We start from the raw sequence: 20095 nt of genomic DNA on the forward strand, positions 1-20095 counted from the left end.
TAAACCACGTTTCTGGACATTGCTATCATCTGTTACTGTTATTTCCGGAATCTGTCATGACACAAACGTTGATTGCAAGGGTGCAAGCAGGTCTTACAGAAAAAATAAGGAAGGGTCTGGCAATAAAATGACACCATCAGTGATACTTGCTTTCAAATCCGTCCCAGAAATAGCAGTGAAGAAATAAATACATTTGAAAAGAACATTAGCTGTTTAATCTAGGTGTTAACCATGTGATGAAACTGCTATTTTTACTCTACTAGGAAAATAGCTTATTCTTTACTTAAAGAATTAGATGTCCTGGGAGAGGATGGGAAATTCTAGGCATCACAGGCTGTGAGAGAGCAAGTTTCTCAGCCCCTGGGGTCCCACAGATGGGGCTCGGTCATGCCTCTTATAGCGTGTTGGGGTGCGACCACAGCAGGTCCAGGAATCCCCAAAAGTGGGAACAGAGTTGGCAAAGAAGGAATGGCATGGAGACAGCGTTCAGTTGATCAGCAGCCTAGCCAGGATCTCTAGCCAGGTTCTCCAGTCAAGTTCTGTCCAGGATCTCCAGCTAAGTTCTGTCTAGGACCTTCAGCGAGGTTCTGTCCTTTATACTCTTATTTTTTCCTCAGAAAACATTTGGAAGTTGTTTTATTTACAATGCCAACTTCTGAAAAGTCACTAAACTAAAGTTAACTGGACAATAAACTAGGCAGAAATTGCTTTGCAAAAAGAGGGAAAGCCCAAAATGCCACTATCTATAGAGAACTCACTATTCAGTTTTATTCAGAGCAAAGAGAAAAGATATTTTGCTCATACTGGAAGAAACTCAGCCATACATTTGGAATCTGTACCCAAACTACACATGCAATGAAGACAGTATTCTTTTTTCTTTGTTTTTTATCTATTTTTTTTATTAGTTAAGGTATTACAACTGTGTCCTCTCTCCCCATTAACTCCCTACCTTCCTCCTCCCCCGCACACTCATGCTCCCATTCCCCTGTTGTCCATGTCCATTGGTAAGACAATATTCTGCTAATACAATTGATTTGCTGCTGCATTTGTCTACTGTTTGCCTAACATTAACAATTATAAACAGAGCAGGGCAACTAGTATTTGGAGCAATCCTTCCAGTGTTACAGTGTCAGGCACCACTTTTCACTTCTCTTCACACCACTGGTACTCTTTGCAAACCTGGGCTTCCTCTTCTTCAGTAAAGTCGTTTTTTATATTGAAGGTCTTGCAAATCTCTTCAGGGGTTTTCCCCTTGATCATATTGGCAACAGTCTTGCATGTAACATCAAGCAAACCTTTGATGTCTAAGTAGTTTGCAGCCAGAGTCAGTTCAAATAGTGTTCCTGTTCAACTTTGAGGAACTCTTGGTCCCAAACAGGAATATCATCTGTCCGCTTTTCTTTGTTCTCATCATGCTCAGGAGGAGGAGGGTCTTCCCTGTGGTGGGTGCACCACTGAAAGAGCTTTTGTAATATTGCTGCATCAACATTTGATAGAGGAACTGGGTCATCATCACCTTCATCATCCAGTCCCAAATCTTCTAACATGGTCTTGATGGTCACAGATTGTTTGGCAGTTTCAACATCAACTTCAAATATCTCTCCATCAGAACTCTGCAACTTAATTGAAGGCATGGTGCTTGGTGTCAAGGAGAGAGCGGGCCGGAGGCTGAGGGGAGTTGGGCAGCATCAGCAGAACCAAAAGGAAAAAGGTGGAGAACAAGGCCACTTAGCCAGGTTCTGTGTTTTATGGTCTGGTTACATCTCTATTTATACCCATTGATTTTAATTGATTTTAATCCTATCAATTTTTATTCCAAAGTTTAGGGCGTTTCTTATCTCCATTCCAGGGAGTAGAGATTATGTAGCTTAAGGGTGATTGTTCCTAGTTAAAGTGATTAACTACCCGCCTGGCACTTCCTTAAGGGTTTTGATTTCCTCCCTGACTTCAGGGAAAAATCCCTACCTGGGGAAACAACCTTTCTCGGAGAGGTGACCTTGGTTAAAACACATAGCGCCAAGAAGGGGAGCAAACATATTAAGAACAGTATGCCCTATACGCCAGGTCCCTTGAAACATATGCTGTGCAGATGTTTCTTCCCTGCAGCGACTGTGTCAAGCAGCAAGGATGGACTGGCTTCCAGCCAATTCCCCCTTTTTTATTTTTTTAAATTAGAATACATGTAAATCAGCTGCCACCTCTTGGATTGTTTTGTTTAAGACTCAGAAGAGAACTGACAAGCAATGATAGTGAGCATAGCTATGAACAGAGTGGATGTAGTGCACAAGGAGCCTTGTTCCTGTAGAAGTTTGCTGGCCTCTTCAGTCAAGGGATTTCATCTGTCCTCAAGTTGGGGGTTTGGTTGTCCTTGTCGATATGGCAAGCAGGAGGCATCATTGGCGACGGGCTTCCCGAAGCATCAGCACGCTGAAGGGCTGGATCATGGGTCCATCACGGCCGTGCTTGATGGTGGTGTCATTGTCGGGGAGGAGTCAGCTGTGCCCTCTGGGTCGGCCAATATGGACGATATACGGGAGGAGGAAGAGGTGGCGGAGATGGAGGGTAGTAGAGAGAAAAAGAAGAGAAAGCAAAAAACTACGAGACATGGAAGATTTTACAAAAAAGAGGGAGAGGAAAGGGAAGAAGGCAGCATCCTGACACAGCCCTTTCCTTCAGCTGCCCCTTTCCCTGTGGTCCAAGGTAGAAATGGCAAACAAGTCCTGTTGCAGTGAGAGGGCAGCTGCTGTCAGCCAGTCTCTGTCTTTACCTGGGTCCCTATCTGAGCTGGGCGTGGGAAGTGAAGCATCCATGGGGGCAGGAGACCTCCCTCAGAAGGGTTGAGTGTTTAGGCATCTTCATAGTTGTGGGGGAGGTGAGGGTCTGTGCCCCACCTCTGTTGACCTCCAAATTGTCTCCCAATGGACCCTCTGCAACTGTGCCTGTCTTAGGTTGTTCCTTCCCTGAGGACACTTACCCGTCTCAGGTTACGCAGCCATCCCTCCCGGGCCAATGAGGGTGATGTGAGGTGTGTGAATGAGGGAGGGGCAGCACCCCCCTGCAAGAGGTTCAGTTTTGTCTCCTTGGGAGCCTTAGCCCCCATGGCCTCCACGCCCAGCACCTGCCTTTGGCTCCCCTCTCCTTCAAATGGACTGTGAGTAGAGGGACCCTCTTGACAAAAGGGCAAGTGGGGCCAATACAAGAAACGGGAGGAATGGCCTGTCAGCTTGTAGTGCCGGGACAGGGCTTTCTCAGCCCAGGATGCCAGGCTCTTGGCACATATGGGGCATATACCAGATACGCCAGAAAAGGGTGGTGCCCTTCCTGGAACAGTAGGGTTGGTAGATTCTAGAAAAGGTTGTGTTCAGCAGAGAAGGAGAAAGGCCAAAGAACCAGCAAACAAGTAGTCAGATTAAAAAACCAAAAAAAAAAAAAAAAAAAAAAAAAGAAAAAGAAAAAGGAAAGGAGATGTGGGGCAAAGCTGGGATATATGGACAGACAAAAAGGTGGCACATGTGATCCTCCCAATGGACAGGTTGTTCCAGCTCTGGGCTGCACATCTGCTGCAGATGGGCACTGGTCAGGTGTGCTAGGGTGAGGCAGAGACCGTGGGCAGTGAGACATAAGGTCACCTTCTCCTACAATCATGTCTAGAGTTATTCCTCCTCTGGAATTTTTGCTAGTGGCTACAGCTCTCTGAAGAAGATCAACCTATCCAGTTTTCCATACTAAGTAATCACCTCCTGAGAGACAGGCTTTACAAACCTGTGTCTAATCATAAGGAGTCACCCATTGACTGGCTAGGGCTTCTACCAAGGTTTGTGTGTAAGGAGCTACAGGTCCATATTCAGAGCAGGCCCATTTTAATTCTTTAAGTATTTTGTAAGGTATAGGCTCCCGGGTAGGGTTGTCAGCCCCCTCACTCTCATACACGACTGGGAAGCAGAGAGTGATTTCAAGATCTCCGTTAGCATCAGCTTCTCTTCTCGCTCTTTGAAATTTAGACATGGAGCTCAGTTTAGGCTTCCTTTCTCATTTAGGGAGCCTGTTTTGAATGGGAGGGCTTTTCTCCTCTCTACTGACTGGAAAGGACCAAGGGTCATGTTGATGATATTTATTCTCCTTCCGATCAGTAGGCATAAGCTAAATTGCACTTAGATTGAGCTGGAGACAATAATGATGTGTCGACTCTTGGTGGAGCCGAGGGACTATTTGAAATTTGAGAAAGTTCAACCGTTTCAGCCTCTGGTACCAAGGTGTCAGGAATTAAATTCCAGAGGGAAAGGGTATCTGCTGGGACCTTCTCAGATCCATGGTCTCTGTAATAATTCTTTAATTGCTCTCCCACTGTAGTCCAAGTTTCTAAATTAATAGTTCCTTCCTCAGGAAGCCATGGACATACTTCTTGTATAAAACTTTCTGTCTGACTGGGAGTAACCTTAACTCCTCTGCTAGCAAGCATATGTGTTAAAAGATTAATACAGAGTCTTTTTTCTTTAGTCCCAGTATGACCCATCTTCTCAATCTAGGTTCTGTACTATCCACCCTCTTACCCTACTTATCCTCTATAAGGGGGTCTGCAGCACCCAACGGTGCAGTCCTATCCATCCCGAGAGCGGGGGGCTAACCTTGGGGGTCCCTGTTTGGGCGCCAATTGTTGGGGTCCAACCCCAGCTGGTCCAGGCTTCCCAAAGGTGTGGACAGAGTGGGTGAGGAAGGAATGACACGGAGCCAGCGTTCCGTTGATAAGCAGCCCAGCCAGGTTCTGTTGTTGTTTTTTTAAAATTTTTTTTCTAATTGTTTTTTCCTCAGACAACTTTTACAAGTTGTTTTATTTACAGTGCCACCTTTTGAAAAGTCACTAAATTAAAGTTAACTGGACAATAAACTAGGCAGAAATCGCTTTGCAAAAAAGGAAAGCCCTAAATGCCACTATCTATAGAGAACCCACAATTTAATATTATTCAGAGCAAAGAAAATAGATATTTTGGTCATATTGGAAGAAACTCAGCCAAACGTTTGGAATCTGCACCCAATCTACACATGCAATGAAGACAATATTCTTTTTTGTTGTTTTTTATGTATTTTTATTGTTTTTATTAGTTAACGTATTACAAACGTGTCCTCATCCCCCTAAACACTCATGCTCCCATCCCCCTGTTGCCCATGTCCATTGGTAAGACAATATTCTGCTAATACAATTGACTTGCTGCTGCATTTGTCCACTGTTTGCCTGACATTAACAATTATAAACAGAGCAGGGCAACTAGTATTTGGAGCAATTCTTCCAGTGTTACAGTGTCAGGCACCACTTTTCACTTCTCTTCACACCACTGGTACTCTTTACGTACCTGGGCTTCCTGTTCTTCAGTAAAGTCATTTTTTATATTGAAGGTCTTGCAAATCTCTTCAGGGGTTTTCCCCTTGATCATATTGGCAACAGTCTTGCATGTGACATCAAGCAAACCTTTGATGTCTAAATAGATGGCAGCCAGAGTTAGTTCAAATAGTGTTCCTTGGTCAACTTTGAGAAATTCTTGGTCCCAAGCAGGAATATCATCTGTCCGCTTTTCTTTGTTCGCATCATCCTCAGGAGGAGGAGGAGGGTCATCCCTGTGGTGGGTGCACCACTGAAGGAGCTTTTGTAATATTGCTGCATCAACATTTGGTAGAGGAACTGGGTCATCATCGCCTTCATCGTCCATTCCCAAATCTTCTAACATGGTCTTGATGGTCACAGATTGTTTGGCAGTTTCAACATCAACTTCAAATATCTCTCCATCAGAACTCTGCAACTTAATTGAAGGCATGGTGCTTGGTGTCAAGGAGAGAGCGGGCCGGAGGCTGAGGGGAGTTGGGCAGCATCAGCAGAACCAAAAGGAAAAAGGTGGAGAACAAGGCCACTTAGCCAGGTTCTGTGTTTTATGGTCTGGTTACATCTCTATTTATACCCATTGATTTTAATTGATTTTAATCCTATCAATTTTTATTCCAAAGTTTAGGGCGTTTCTTATCTCCATTCCAGGGAGTAGAGATTATGTAGCTTAAGGGTGATTGTTCCTAGTTAAAGTGATTAACTACCCGCCTGGCACTTCCTTAAGGGTTTTGATTTCCTCCCTGACTTCAGGGAAAAATCCCTACCTGGGGAAACAACCTTTCTCGGAGAGGTGACCTTGGTTAAAACACATAGCGCCAAGAAGGGGAGCAAACATATTAAGAACAGTATGCCCTATACGCCAGGTCCCTTGAAACATATGCTGTGCAGATGTTTCTTCCCTGCAGCGACTGTGTCAAGCAGCAAGGATGGACTGGCTTCCAGCCAATTCCCCCTTTTTTATTTTTTTAAATTAGAATACATGTAAATCAGCTGCCACCTCTTGGATTGTTTTGTTTAAGACTCAAAAGAAGACTGACAAGCAATGATAGTGAGCATAGCTATGAACAGAGTGGATGTAGTGCACAAGGAGCCTTGTTCCTGTAGAAGTTTGCTGGCCTCTTCAGTCAAGGGATTTCATCTGTCCTCAAGTCCTGAGGGGTTTGGTTGTCCTTGTTGATATGGCAAGCAGGAGGCATCATTGGCGACGGGCTTCCCGAAGCATCAGCACGCTGAAGGGCTGGATCAAGGGTCCATCAAGGCCATACTTGATGGTGGTGTCATTGTTCGGGGAGGAGTCAGCTGTGCCCTCGGGGTCGGCTGATATGGACGATATCGGGGAGGAGGAAGAGGTGGCGGAGATGGAGGGTAGTAGAGAGAAAAAGAAGAGAAAGCAAAAAACTACGAGACATGGAAGATTTTACAAAAAAGAGGGAGAGGAAAGGGAAGAAGGCAGCATCCTGACACAGCCCTTTCCTTCAGCTGCCCCTTTCCCTGTGGTCCAAGGTAGAAATGGGAAACACGTCCGGTTGCAGTAAGAGGGCAGCTGCTGTCAGCCAGTCTCTGTCTTTACCTGGGTCCCTATCTGAGCTGGGCGTGGGAAGTGAAGCATCCATGGGGGCAGGAGACCTCCCTCAGAAGGGTTGAGCGTTTAGGCATCTTCATAGTTGTGGGGGAGGTGAGGGTCTGTGCCCCACCTCTGTTGACCTCCAAATTGTCTCCCAATGGACCCTCTGCAACTGTGCCTGTCTTAGGTTGTTCCTTCCCTGAGGACACTTACCCGTCTCAGGTTACGCAGCCATCCCTCCCGGGCCAATGAGGGTGATGTGAGGTGTGTGAATGAGGGAGGGGCAGCACCCCCCTGCAAGAGGTTCAGTTTTGTCTCCTTGGGAGCCTTAGCCCCCATGGCCTCCACGCCCAGCACCTGCCTTTGGCTCCCCTCTCCTTCAAATGGACTGTGAATAGAGGGACCCTCTTGACAAAAGGGCAAGTGGGGCCAATACAAGAAACGGGAGGAATGGCCTGTCAGCTTGTAGTGCCGGGACAGGGCTTTCTCAGCCCAGGATGCCAGGCTCTTGGCACATATGGGGCATATACCAGATACGCCAGAAAAGGGTGGTGCCCTTCCTGGAACAGTAGGGTTGGTAGATTCTAGAAAAGGCTGTGTTCAGCAGAGAAGGAGAAAGGCCAAAGAACCAGCAAACAAGTAGTCAGATTAAAAAACCAAAAAAAAAAAAAAAAAAAGAAAAAGTAAAAGGAAAGGAGATGTGGGGCAAAGCTGGGATATATGGACAGACAAAAAGGTGGCACATGTGATCCTCCCAATGGACAGGTTGTTCCAGCTCTGGGCTGCACATCTGCTGCAGATGGGCACTGGTCAGGTGTGCTAGGGTGAGGCAGAGACCGTGGGCAGTGAGACATAAGGTCACCTTCTCCTACAATCATGTCTAGAGTTATTCCTCCTCTGGAATTTTTGCTAGTGGCTACAGCTCTCTGAAGAAGATCAACCTATCCAGTTTTCCATACTAAGTAATCACCTCCTGAGAGACAGGCTTTACAAACCTGTGTCTAATCATAAGGAGTCACCCATTGACTGGCTAGGGCTTCTACCAAGGTTTGTGTGTAAGGAACTACAGGTCCATATTCAGAGCAGGCCCATTTTAATTCTTTAAGTATTTTGTAAGGTATAGGCTCCCGGGTAGGGTTGTCAGCCCCCTCACTCTCATACACGACTGGGAAGCAGAGAGTGATTTCAAGATCTCCGTTAGCATCAGCTTCTCTTCTCGCTCTTTGAAATTTAGACATGGAGCTCAGTTTAGGCTTCCTTTCTCATTTAGGGAGCCTGTTTTGAATGGGAGGGCTTTTCTCCTCTCTACTGACTGGAAAGGACCAAGGGTCATGTTGATGATATTTATTCTCCTTCCGATCAGTAGGCATAAGCTAAATTGCACTTAGATTGAGCTGGAGACAATAATGATGTGTCGACTCTTGGTGGAGCCGAGGGACTATTTGAAATTTGAGAAAGTTCAACCGTTTCAGCCTCTGGTACCAAGGTGTCAGGAATTAAATTCCAGAGGGAAAGGGTATCTGCTGGGACCTTCTCAGATCCATGGTCTCTGTAATAATTCTTTAATTGCTCTCCCACTGTAGTCCAAGTTTCTAAATTAATAGTTCCTTCCTCAGGAAGCCATGGACATACTTCTTGTATAAAACTTTCTGTCTGACTGGGAGTAACCTTAACTCCTCTGCTAGCAAGCATATGTGTTAAAAGATTAATACAGAGTCTTTTTTCTTTAGTCCCAGTATGACCCATCTTCTCAATCTAGGTTCTGTACTATCCACCCTCTTACCCTACTTATCCTCTATAAGGGGGTCCGCAGCACCCAACGGTGCAGTCCTATCCATCCCGAGAGCGGGGGGCTAACCTTGGGGGTCCCTGTTTGGGCGCCAATTGTTGGGGTCCAACCCCAGCTGGTCCAGGCTTCCCAAAGGTGTGGACAGAGTGGGTGAGGAAGGAATGACACGGAGCCAGCGTTCCGTTGATAAGCAGCCCAGCCAGGTTCTGTTGTTGTTTTTTTAAAATTTTTTTTCTAATTGTTTTTTCCTCAGACAACTTTTACAAGTTGTTTTATTTACAGTGCCACCTTTTGAAAAGTCACTAAATTAAAGTTAACTGGACAATAAACTAGGCAGAAATCGCTTTGCAAAAAAGGAAAGCCCTAAATGCCACTATCTATAGAGAACCCACAATTTAATATTATTCAGAGCAAAGAAAATAGATATTTTGGTCATATTGGAAGAAACTCAGCCAAACGTTTGGAATCTGCACCCAATCTACACATGCAATGAAGACAATATTCTTTTTTGTTGTTTTTTATGTATTTTTATTGTTTTTATTAGTTAACGTATTACAAACGTGTCCTCATCCCCCTAAACACTCATGCTCCCATCCCCCTGTTGCCCATGTCCATTGGTAAGACAATATTCTGCTAATACAATTGACTTGCTGCTGCATTTGTCCACTGTTTGCCTGACATTAACAATTATAAACAGAGCAGGGCAACTAGTATTTGGAGCAATTCTTCCAGTGTTACAGTGTCAGGCACCACTTTTCACTTCTCTTCACACCACTGGTACTCTTTACGTACCTGGGCTTCCTGTTCTTCAGTAAAGTCATTTTTTATATTGAAGGTCTTGCAAATCTCTTCAGGGGTTTTCCCCTTGATCATATTGGCAACAGTCTTGCATGTGACATCAAGCAAACCTTTGATGTCTAAATAGATGGCAGCCAGAGTTAGTTCAAATAGTGTTCCTTGGTCAACTTTGAGAAATTCTTGGTCCCAAGCAGGAATATCATCTGTCCGCTTTTCTTTGTTCGCATCATCCTCAGGAGGAGGAGGAGGGTCATCCCTGTGGTGGGTGCACCACTGAAGGAGCTTTTGTAATATTGCTGCATCAACATTTGGTAGAGGAACTGGGTCATCATCGCCTTCATCGTCCATTCCCAAATCTTCTAACATGGTCTTGATGGTCACAGATTGTTTGGCAGTTTCAACATCAACTTCAAATATCTCTCCATCAGAACTCTGCAACTTAATTGAAGGCATGGTGCTTGGTGTCAAGGAGAGAGCGGGCCGGAGGCTGAGGGGAGTTGGGCAGCATCAGCAGAACCAAAAGGAAAAAGGTGGAGAACAAGGCCACTTAGCCAGGTTCTGTGTTTTATGGTCTGGTTACATCTCTATTTATACCCATTGATTTTAATTGATTTTAATCCTATCAATTTTTATTCCAAAGTTTAGGGCGTTTCTTATCTCCATTCCAGGGAGTAGAGATTATGTAGCTTAAGGGTGATTGTTCCTAGTTAAAGTGATTAACTACCCGCCTGGCACTTCCTTAAGGGTTTTGATTTCCTCCCTGACTTCAGGGAAAAATCCCTACCTGGGGAAACAACCTTTCTCGGAGAGGTGACCTTGGTTAAAACACATAGCGCCAAGAAGGGGAGCAAACATATTAAGAACAGTATGCCCTATACGCCAGGTCCCTTGAAACATATGCTGTGCAGATGTTTCTTCCCTGCAGCGACTGTGTCAAGCAGCAAGGATGGACTGGCTTCCAGCCAATTCCCCCTTTTTTATTTTTTTAAATTAGAATACATGTAAATCAGCTGCCACCTCTTGGATTGTTTTGTTTAAGACTCAAAAGAAGACTGACAAGCAATGATAGTGAGCATAGCTATGAACAGAGTGGATGTAGTGCACAAGGAGCCTTGTTCCTGTAGAAGTTTGCTGGCCTCTTCAGTCAAGGGATTTCATCTGTCCTCAAGTCCTGAGGGGTTTGGTTGTCCTTGTTGATATGGCAAGCAGGAGGCATCATTGGCGACGGGCTTCCCGAAGCATCAGCACGCTGAAGGGCTGGATCAAGGGTCCATCAAGGCCATACTTGATGGTGGTGTCATTGTTCGGGGAGGAGTCAGCTGTGCCCTCGGGGTCGGCTGATATGGACGATATCGGGGAGGAGGAAGAGGTGGCGGAGATGGAGGGTAGTAGAGAGAAAAAGAAGAGAAAGCAAAAAACTACGAGACATGGAAGATTTTACAAAAAAGAGGGAGAGGAAAGGGAAGAAGGCAGCATCCTGACACAGCCCTTTCCTTCAGCTGCCCCTTTCCCTGTGGTCCAAGGTAGAAATGGGAAACACGTCCGGTTGCAGTAAGAGGGCAGCTGCTGTCAGCCAGTCTCTGTCTTTACCTGGGTCCCTATCTGAGCTGGGCGTGGGAAGTGAAGCATCCATGGGGGCAGGAGACCTCCCTCAGAAGGGTTGAGCGTTTAGGCATCTTCATAGTTGTGGGGGAGGTGAGGGTCTGTGCCCCACCTCTGTTGACCTCCAAATTGTCTCCCAATGGACCCTCTGCAACTGTGCCTGTCTTAGGTTGTTCCTTCCCTGAGGACACTTACCCGTCTCAGGTTACGCAGCCATCCCTCCCGGGCCAATGAGGGTGATGTGAGGTGTGTGAATGAGGGAGGGGCAGCACCCCCCTGCAAGAGGTTCAGTTTTGTCTCCTTGGGAGCCTTAGCCCCCATGGCCTCCACGCCCAGCACCTGCCTTTGGCTCCCCTCTCCTTCAAATGGACTGTGAATAGAGGGACCCTCTTGACAAAAGGGCAAGTGGGGCCAATACAAGAAACGGGAGGAATGGCCTGTCAGCTTGTAGTGCCGGGACAGGGCTTTCTCAGCCCAGGATGCCAGGCTCTTGGCACATATGGGGCATATACCAGATACGCCAGAAAAGGGTGGTGCCCTTCCTGGAACAGTAGGGTTGGTAGATTCTAGAAAAGGCTGTGTTCAGCAGAGAAGGAGAAAGGCCAAAGAACCAGCAAACAAGTAGTCAGATTAAAAAACCAAAAAAAAAAAAAAAAAAAAGAAAAAGTAAAAGGAAAGGAGATGTGGGGCAAAGCTGGGATATATGGACAGACAAAAAGGTGGCACATGTGATCCTCCCAATGGACAGGTTGTTCCAGCTCTGGGCTGCACATCTGCTGCAGATGGGCACTGGTCAGGTGTGCTAGGGTGAGGCAGAGACCGTGGGCAGTGAGACATAAGGTCACCTTCTCCTACAATCATGTCTAGAGTTATTCCTCCTCTGGAATTTTTGCTAGTGGCTACAGCTCTCTGAAGAAGATCAACCTATCCAGTTTTCCATACTAAGTAATCACCTCCTGAGAGACAGGCTTTACAAACCTGTGTCTAATCATAAGGAGTCACCCATTGACTGGCTAGGGCTTCTACCAAGGTTTGTGTGTAAGGAACTACAGGTCCATATTCAGAGCAGGCCCATTTTAATTCTTTAAGTATTTTGTAAGGTATAGGCTCCCGGGTAGGGTTGTCAGCCCCCTCACTCTCATACACGACTGGGAAGCAGAGAGTGATTTCAAGATCTCCGTTAGCATCAGCTTCTCTTCTCGCTCTTTGAAATTTAGACATGGAGCTCAGTTTAGGCTTCCTTTCTCATTTAGGGAGCCTGTTTTGAATGGGAGGGCTTTTCTCCTCTCTACTGACTGGAAAGGACCAAGGGTCATGTTGATGATATTTATTCTCCTTCCGATCAGTAGGCATAAGCTAAATTGCACTTAGATTGAGCTGGAGACAATAATGATGTGTCGACTCTTGGTGGAGCCGAGGGACTATTTGAAATTTGAGAAAGTTCAACCGTTTCAGCCTCTGGTACCAAGGTGTCAGGAATTAAATTCCAGAGGGAAAGGGTATCTGCTGGGACCTTCTCAGATCCATGGTCTCTGTAATAATTCTTTAATTGCTCTCCCACTGTAGTCCAAGTTTCTAAATTAATAGTTCCTTCCTCAGGAAGCCATGGACATACTTCTTGTATAAAACTTTCTGTCTGACTGGGAGTAACCTTAACTCCTCTGCTAGCAAGCATATGTGTTAAAAGATTAATACAGAGTCTTTTTTCTTTAGTCCCAGTATGACCCATCTTCTCAATCTAGGTTCTGTACTATCCACCCTCTTACCCTACTTATCCTCTATAAGGGGGTCCGCAGCACCCAACGGTGCAGTCCTATCCATCCCGAGAGCGGGGGGCTAACCTTGGGGGTCCCTGTTTGGGCGCCAATTGTTGGGGTCCAACCCCAGCTGGTCCAGGCTTCCCAAAGGTGTGGACAGAGTGGGTGAGGAAGGAATGACACGGAGCCAGCGTTCCGTTGATAAGCAGCCCAGCCAGGTTCTGTTGTTGTTTTTTTAAAATTTTTTTTCTAATTGTTTTTTCCTCAGACAACTTTTACAAGTTGTTTTATTTACAGTGCCACCTTTTGAAAAGTCACTAAATTAAAGTTAACTGGACAATAAACTAGGCAGAAATCGCTTTGCAAAAAAGGAAAGCCCTAAATGCCACTATCTATAGAGAACCCACAATTTAATATTATTCAGAGCAAAGAAAATAGATATTTTGGTCATATTGGAAGAAACTCAGCCAAACGTTTGGAATCTGCACCCAATCTACACATGCAATGAAGACAATATTCTTTTTTGTTGTTTTTTATGTATTTTTATTGTTTTTATTAGTTAAGGTATTACAAACGTGTCCTCATCCCCCTAAACACTCATGCTCTCATCCCCCTGTTGCCTATGTTCATTGGTAAGACAATATTATGCTAATACAATTGACTTGCTGCTGCATTTGTCTACTGTTTGCCTAATATTAACAATTATAAACAGAGCAGGGCAACTAGTATTTGGAGCAATCCTTCCAGTGTTACAGTGTCAGGCACCACTTTTCACTTCCCTTCACACCACTGGTACTCTTTGCGTACCTGGGCTTCCTGTTCTTCAGTAAAGTCATTTTTTATATTGAAGGTCTTGCAAATCTCTTCAGGGGTTTTCCCCTTGATCATATTGGCAACAGTCTTGCATGTGACATCAAGCAAACCTTTGATGTCTAAGTAGTTTGCAGCCAGAGTCAGTTCAAATAGTGTTCCTTGGTCAACTTTGAGAAATTCTTGGTCCCAAGCAGGAATATCATCTGTCCGCTTTTCTTTGTTCGCATCATCCTCAGGAGGAGGAGGAGGGTCATCCCTGTGGTGGGTGCACCACTGAAGGAGCTTTTGTAATATTGCTGCATTAACCTTTGGTAGAGGAACTGGGTCATCATCACCTTCATCGTCCATTCCCAAATCTTCTAACATGGTCTTGATAGTCACAGATTGTTTGGCAGTTTCAACATCAACTTCAAATATCTCTCCATCAGAACTCTGCAACTTAATTGAAGGCATGGTGCTCGGTCTCAAGGAGAGAGCGGGCCGGAGGCTGAGGAGAGCCGGGGCAGTGTCAGCAGAACCAAAAAGAAAAAGGTGGAGAACCAGTCCACTTACCCAGGTTCTTTTTTGGTCTGGTTACATCTGTATTTATACCAGTTGATTTTAATCCTATCAATTTCTATTCCAAAGGTTAGGGTGTTTCTCATCTCCATTCCAGGGAGTAAAGATTATGAAGCTTAAGCGTGATTGTTCCTAGTTAAAGTGATTAACTACCCACCTGGCACTTCCTTAAGGGTTTTGATTCCCTCCCTGATTACAGGGAAAAATCCCTACCTGGGGAAACAACCTTTCTCAGAGAGGTGACCTTGGTTAAAACACATGGCGCCAAGAAGGGGAGCAAAACATATTAAGATCAGTATGCCCTATATGCCAGGTCCCTTGAAACATATGCTGTGCAGATGTTTCTTCCCTGCAGCGACTGTGTCAAGCATCAAGGATGGACTGGCTTCCAGCCAATTCCCCCTTTTTTATTTTTTTAAATTATAATACCTGTAAATCAGCAGCCACCTCTTGGATTGTTTTGTTTAAGACTCAAAAGAAGACTGACAAGCAATGATAGTGATCATAGCTATGAACAGAGTGGATGGAGTGCACAAGGAGCCTTGTTCCTGTAGAAGTTTGCTGGCCTCTTCAGTCAAGGGATTTCATCAGTCCTCAAGTCGGGGGTTTGGTTGTCCTTGTTGATCTGGCTGGCGGGCGGTGTCATTGGGGATGGGCTTACCTAAGCTTCAGCGAGTTGAAGGGCTGCATCAAAGGGTCCATCAAGGCCATGCTTGATGGGGGTGTCATTGTTCGGGGAGGAGTCAGCTGTGTCCTCGGGGTCGGCTGATATGGACGATATCGGGGAGGAGGAAGAGGTGGCGGAGATCGAGGGTAGTAGAAAAAGAAGAGAAAGCAAAAAACTAAAATGCATGGAAGTGTTTAGAAAGAAAGAGGGAGAAGAAAGGGAAGAAGGCAGCATTCTGACACAGCCCTTTCCTTCAGCTGCCCCTTTCCCTGTGGTCCAAGGTAGAAATGGCAAACAAGTCCTGTTGCAGTGAGAGGGCAGCTGCTGTCAGCCAGTCTCTGTCTTTACCTGGGTCCCTATCTGAGCTGGGCGTGGGAAGCGAAGCAGCCATGGGGGCAGGAGACCTCCCTCAGAAGGGTTGAGCATTCAGGCATCTGCATAGTTGTGGGGGAGGTGAGGGTCTGTGCCCCACCTCTGTTGACCCCCAAATTGTCTCCTAATGGACCCTCTGCAACTGTGCCTGTCTTACGTTGTTCCTTCCCTGAGGACACTTACCTGTCTCTGGTTATGCAGCCATCCCTCCAGGGCCAACGAGGGTGATGTGAGGTGTGTGAATGAGGGTGGGGCAGCACCCCCCTGCAAGAGGTTCAGTTCTGTTTCCTTGGGAGCCTTAGCCCCCGTGGCCTCCACGCCCAGCACCTGCCTTTGGCTCCTCTCTCCTTCAAATGGACTGTGAGTAGAGGGACCCTCTTGACAAAAGGGCAAGTGGGGCCAATACAAGAAACGGGAGGAATGGTCTGTCAGCTTGTAGTGCCGGGACAGGGCTTTCTCAGCCCAGGATGCCAGGCTCTTGGCACAAGACAACTCCACATATGGGGCATATACCAGATACGCCAGAAGAGGGTGGTGCCCTTCCTGGAACAGTAGGGTTGATAGATTCTAGAAAAGGCTGTGTTCAGCAGAGAAGGAGAAAGGCCAAAGAACCAGCAAACAAGTAGTCAGATTAAAAAACCAAAAAAAAAAAGAAAAGAAAAAGGAAAGGGGATGTGGGGCAAAGCTGGGATATATGGACAGACAAAAAGGCGGCACATGTCATCCTCCCAATGGACAGGTTGTTCCAGCTCAGGGCTGCACATCTGCTGCAAACGGGCACTGGTCAGGTGTGCTAGGGTGAGGCAGAGACCGTGGGCAGTGAGACATAAGGTCACCTTCTCCTACAATCATGTCTAGGGTTATTCCTCCTCTGGAATTTTTGCTAGTGGCTACAGCTCTCTGAAGAAGATCAACCTATCCAGTTTTCCATACTAAGTAATCACCTCCTGAGAGACAGGCTTTACAAACCTGTGTCCAATCATAAGGAGTCACCCATTGACTGGCTAGGGCTTCTACCAAGGTTTGTGTGTAAGGAGCTAGAGGACCATATTCAGAGCAGGCCAATTTTAATTCTTTAAGTATTTTGTAAGGTATAGGCTCCCGGGTGGGGTTGTCGGCCCCTCACTCTCATACACAACTGGGAAGCAGAGTGAGAATTCAAGATCTCCGTTAGCAACAGCTTCTCTTATCGCTCTTTGAAATTTAGACATGGAGCTCAGTTTAGGCTTCCTTTCTCATTTAGAGAGCCTGTTTTGAATGGGAGGGCTTTTCTCCTCTCTATTGACTGGAAAGGACCAAGGGTCATGTTGATGATATTTATTCTCCTTCTGATCAGTAGGCATAAGCTAAATTGCACTTAGATTGAGCTGGAGACAATAATGATGTGTCCACTGTCGGTGGAGCCGAGGGACTATTTGAAGTTTGAGAAAGTTCAACCGTTTCAGCCTCTGGTACCAAGGTGTCAGGAATTAAATTCCAGAGGGAAAGGGTATCTGCCGGGACCTTCTCAGATCCATGGTCTCTGTAATAATTCTTTAATTGCTCTCCCACTGTAGTCCAAGTTTCTAATTAATAGTTCCTTCCTCAGGAAGCCATGGACATACTTCTTGTATAAAACTTTCTGTCTGACTGGGAGTAACCTTAACTCCTCTGCTAGCAAGCATATGTGTTCAAAGATTAATACAGAGTCTTTTTACTTTACACTCAGTATGACCAATCTTCTCAATCTAGGTTCTGTACTATCCACCCTCTTACCCTACTTATCCTCTATAAGGGGGTCTGTAGCACCCAACGGTGCAGTCCTATCCATCCCGAGAGTGGGGGGCTAACCTTGGGGGTCCCAGTTCGGGTGCCAATTATTGGGGTCCAACCCCAGCTGGTCCAGGGGTTCCCAAAGCTGTGGACAGAGTGGATGAGGAAGGAATGACACGGAGATAGCGTTCCGTTGATAAGCAGCCTAGCCAGGTTCTGTTGGTTTTTTAAAAAAATTTTTTTTCTAATTGTTTTTTCCTCAGACAACTTTTACAAGTTGTTTTATTTACAGTACCACCTTTTGAAAAGTCACTAAACTAAAGTTAACTGGACAATAAACTAGGCAGAAATCGCTTTGCAAAAAAGGAAAGCCCAAAATGCCACTGTCTATAGAGAACCCACAATTTAATATTATTCAGAGCAAAGAAAATAGATGTTTTGGTCATATTGGAAGAAACTCAGCCAAACGTTTGGAATCTGCACCCAATCTACACATGCAATGAAGACAATATTCTTTTTTGTTGTTTTTTTATGTATTTTTATTGTTTTTATTAGTTAAGGTATTACAAATGTGTCCTCATCCCCCTAAACACTCATGCTCCCATCCCCCTGTTGCCCATGTCCATTGGTAAGACAATATTCTGCTAATACAATTGATTTGCTGCTGCATTTGTCTACTGTTTGCCTGATATTAACAATTATAAACAGAGCAGGGCAACTAGTATTTGGAGCAATCCTTCCAGTGTTACAGTGTCAGGCACCACTTTTCACTTCTCTTCACACCACTGGTACTCTTTGCGTACCTGGGCTTCCTGTTCTTCAGTAAAGTCATTTTTTATATTGAAGGTCTTGCAAATCTCTTCAGGGGTTTTCCCCTTGATCATATTGGCAACAGTCTTGCATGTGACATCAAGCAAACCTTTGATGTCTAAATAGTTTGCAGCCAGAGTAAGTTCAAATAGTGTTCCTTGGTCAACTTTGTGAAATTCTTGGTCCCAAGCAGGAATATCATCTGTCCGCTTTTCTTTGTTCTCATCATGCTCAGGAGGAGGAGGAGGGTCTTCCCTGTGGTGGGTGCACCACTGAAGGAGCTTTTGTAATATTGCTGCATCAACATTTGATAGAGGAACTGGGTCATCATCACCTTCATCATCCAGTCCCAAATCTTCTAACATGGTCTTGATAGTCACAGATTGTTTGGCAGTTTCAACATCAACTTCAAATATCTCTCCATCAGAACTCTGCAACTTAATTGAAGGCATAGTGCTTGGTCTCAAGGAGAGAGCGGCCGGAGGCTGACGAGAGCCGGGCAGTGTCAGCAGAACCAAAAGGAAAAAGGTGGAGAACAAGGCCACTTAGCCAGGTTCTGTGTTTTTTGGTCTGGTTACATCTGTATTTATACCAGTTGATTTTAATCCTATCGATTTCTATTCCAAAGGTTAGGGTGTTTCTCCTCTCCAATCCAGGGAGTAAAGATTCTGCAGCTTAAGCGTGATTGTTCCTAGTTAAAGTGATTAACTACCCCCCATCGCACTTCCTTAAGGGTTTTGATTTACTCCCTGACTTCAGGGAAAAATCCCTGCCTTGGGAAACAACCTTTCTCAGAGAGGTGACCTTGGTTAAAACACATAGCGCCAAGAAGGGGAGCAAACATATTAAGAACAGTATGCCCTATCTGCCAGATCCCTTGAAACATATGCTATGCAGATGTTTCTTCCCTGCAGCGACTGTGTCAAACAGCATGGATGGACCATCTACCGGGGCAATACCATGTTGGCTGTGCCTTTAAAGTGAACATGCTCACTGAAATGTGGTCATTTCATCACAGGAAATGAAACCACGTGATATAAGAAAAGGGGCTGCAAAGAGAAAGTTTGGTCTTTTCCCTTGCATGGGGACTATTATTTGACGATTTACAAGTAGCTATTCTTTTAAAGAGCCAAGGAATTGGATATCCATGTGTGGGAATGAGCTACACTGAGATTTCTGCGGCCATGTCTGACGTCATACCCAGGCTTCCTGCCCAGGGTCTCATCAGACCTGGGACGTCTGCAGTCCCTCCAGCTTGTAACCCACATCTGCAAGGGCCTTTCCCGGCACCCAGAATGCCACATTAAAAACACCTAAGCATTGCCCTGACCAGTTTGGCTCAGTGGATAGAGCGTCGGCCTGTGGACTCAAGGGTCCCAGGTTCGATTCCAGTCAAGGACATGTGCCTTGGTTGCAGGCACATCCCCAGTGGGGGGTGTGCAGGAGGCAGCTGATCGATGTTTCTCTCTCATCGATGTTTCTAACTCTCTGTCCCTCTCCCTTCCTCTCTGTAAAAACTCAATAAAATATATTTAAAAAAAAAACAAACACCTAAGCATTTATGAACAAAGGACTGGAAGCCGCCTGTGTTGGTGCCACTTTCTGGCATGAGTCACCTTATAAGGTGTTCCAAATGTTCATACCGTTTCCTGTGGATCAATGGGTTCAGTGAGGTGGTTTCATGTCTGTTCTGTATGAAAATCACCACTTTAAAGTGAAATCACTTGCGCTGAGTCCACGGGGAGGGAGAAAGGCTGAAAGTGCCTTGACCTCTGTCTACGCAGGCAGCACCGAACTCTGGGAAAATATTTGGCCACGCACAGAAAGAACCAACAGGAACAGGGCCCGTGGTGGCATTGAAAGGAATCCTTACGTTTCTTCTCACAGCTCCATCAACTGGATGTTGCCAATGAATTTAAATGTTATTTTTTTCAGAGCAAATGGATACAGGACTCATCTCCGACTGTGCTTGAATTCATCGAATTTCCCCCCATCCTTCAATTCTTACAGGCGCCTGCGTGGCCCGCTCCTCGGTGATGCCGTTTCATTGGTGGGGCATCTGGCGCGCACACCCTCCTGCTATCCTGTCCTTATTTCCCACACAGTCTCCCGGGAGAAACAGACACATGGTTTCTGGGGGAAAGGTGAGGTAAGGAAGTTTTGCCTAAGGATGGTCACCTGTTTTCCAGGACACCAGTAGCATCGAATCCCCTTGTGAGTGGAATTTGAAAATAAAATG

The 20095-nt window shown here is 45.6% G+C and overlaps 5 pseudogenes; all 5 read right to left on the reverse strand.

Moving 5' to 3' along the window:
• Positions 1 to 1143: 1143 nt before the first annotated feature.
• Positions 1144 to 1634, reverse strand: LOC139010019 (S-phase kinase-associated protein 1 pseudogene; annotated as a pseudogene).
• A 3678-nt stretch (positions 1635 to 5312) lies between these two features.
• LOC139010020 (S-phase kinase-associated protein 1 pseudogene) lies at positions 5313 to 5807 on the reverse strand (annotated as a pseudogene).
• Positions 5808 to 9483: 3676 nt separating this feature from the next.
• On the reverse strand, positions 9484 to 9978 carry LOC139010021 (S-phase kinase-associated protein 1 pseudogene; annotated as a pseudogene).
• Positions 9979 to 13655: 3677 nt separating this feature from the next.
• On the reverse strand, positions 13656 to 14192 carry LOC139010022 (S-phase kinase-associated protein 1 pseudogene; annotated as a pseudogene).
• Positions 14193 to 17813: 3621 nt separating this feature from the next.
• Positions 17814 to 18308, reverse strand: LOC139010023 (S-phase kinase-associated protein 1 pseudogene; annotated as a pseudogene).
• Between the last annotated feature and the right edge of the window lie 1787 nt (positions 18309 to 20095).

This window comes from Myotis yumanensis, unplaced genomic scaffold (genome assembly GCF_028538775.1).
Source record: "Myotis yumanensis isolate MYYU_CA2020_CCGP unplaced genomic scaffold, mMyoYum1.0.hap1 SCAF_5, whole genome shotgun sequence".
Lineage (NCBI taxonomy): Eukaryota > Metazoa > Chordata > Mammalia > Chiroptera > Vespertilionidae > Myotis > Myotis yumanensis.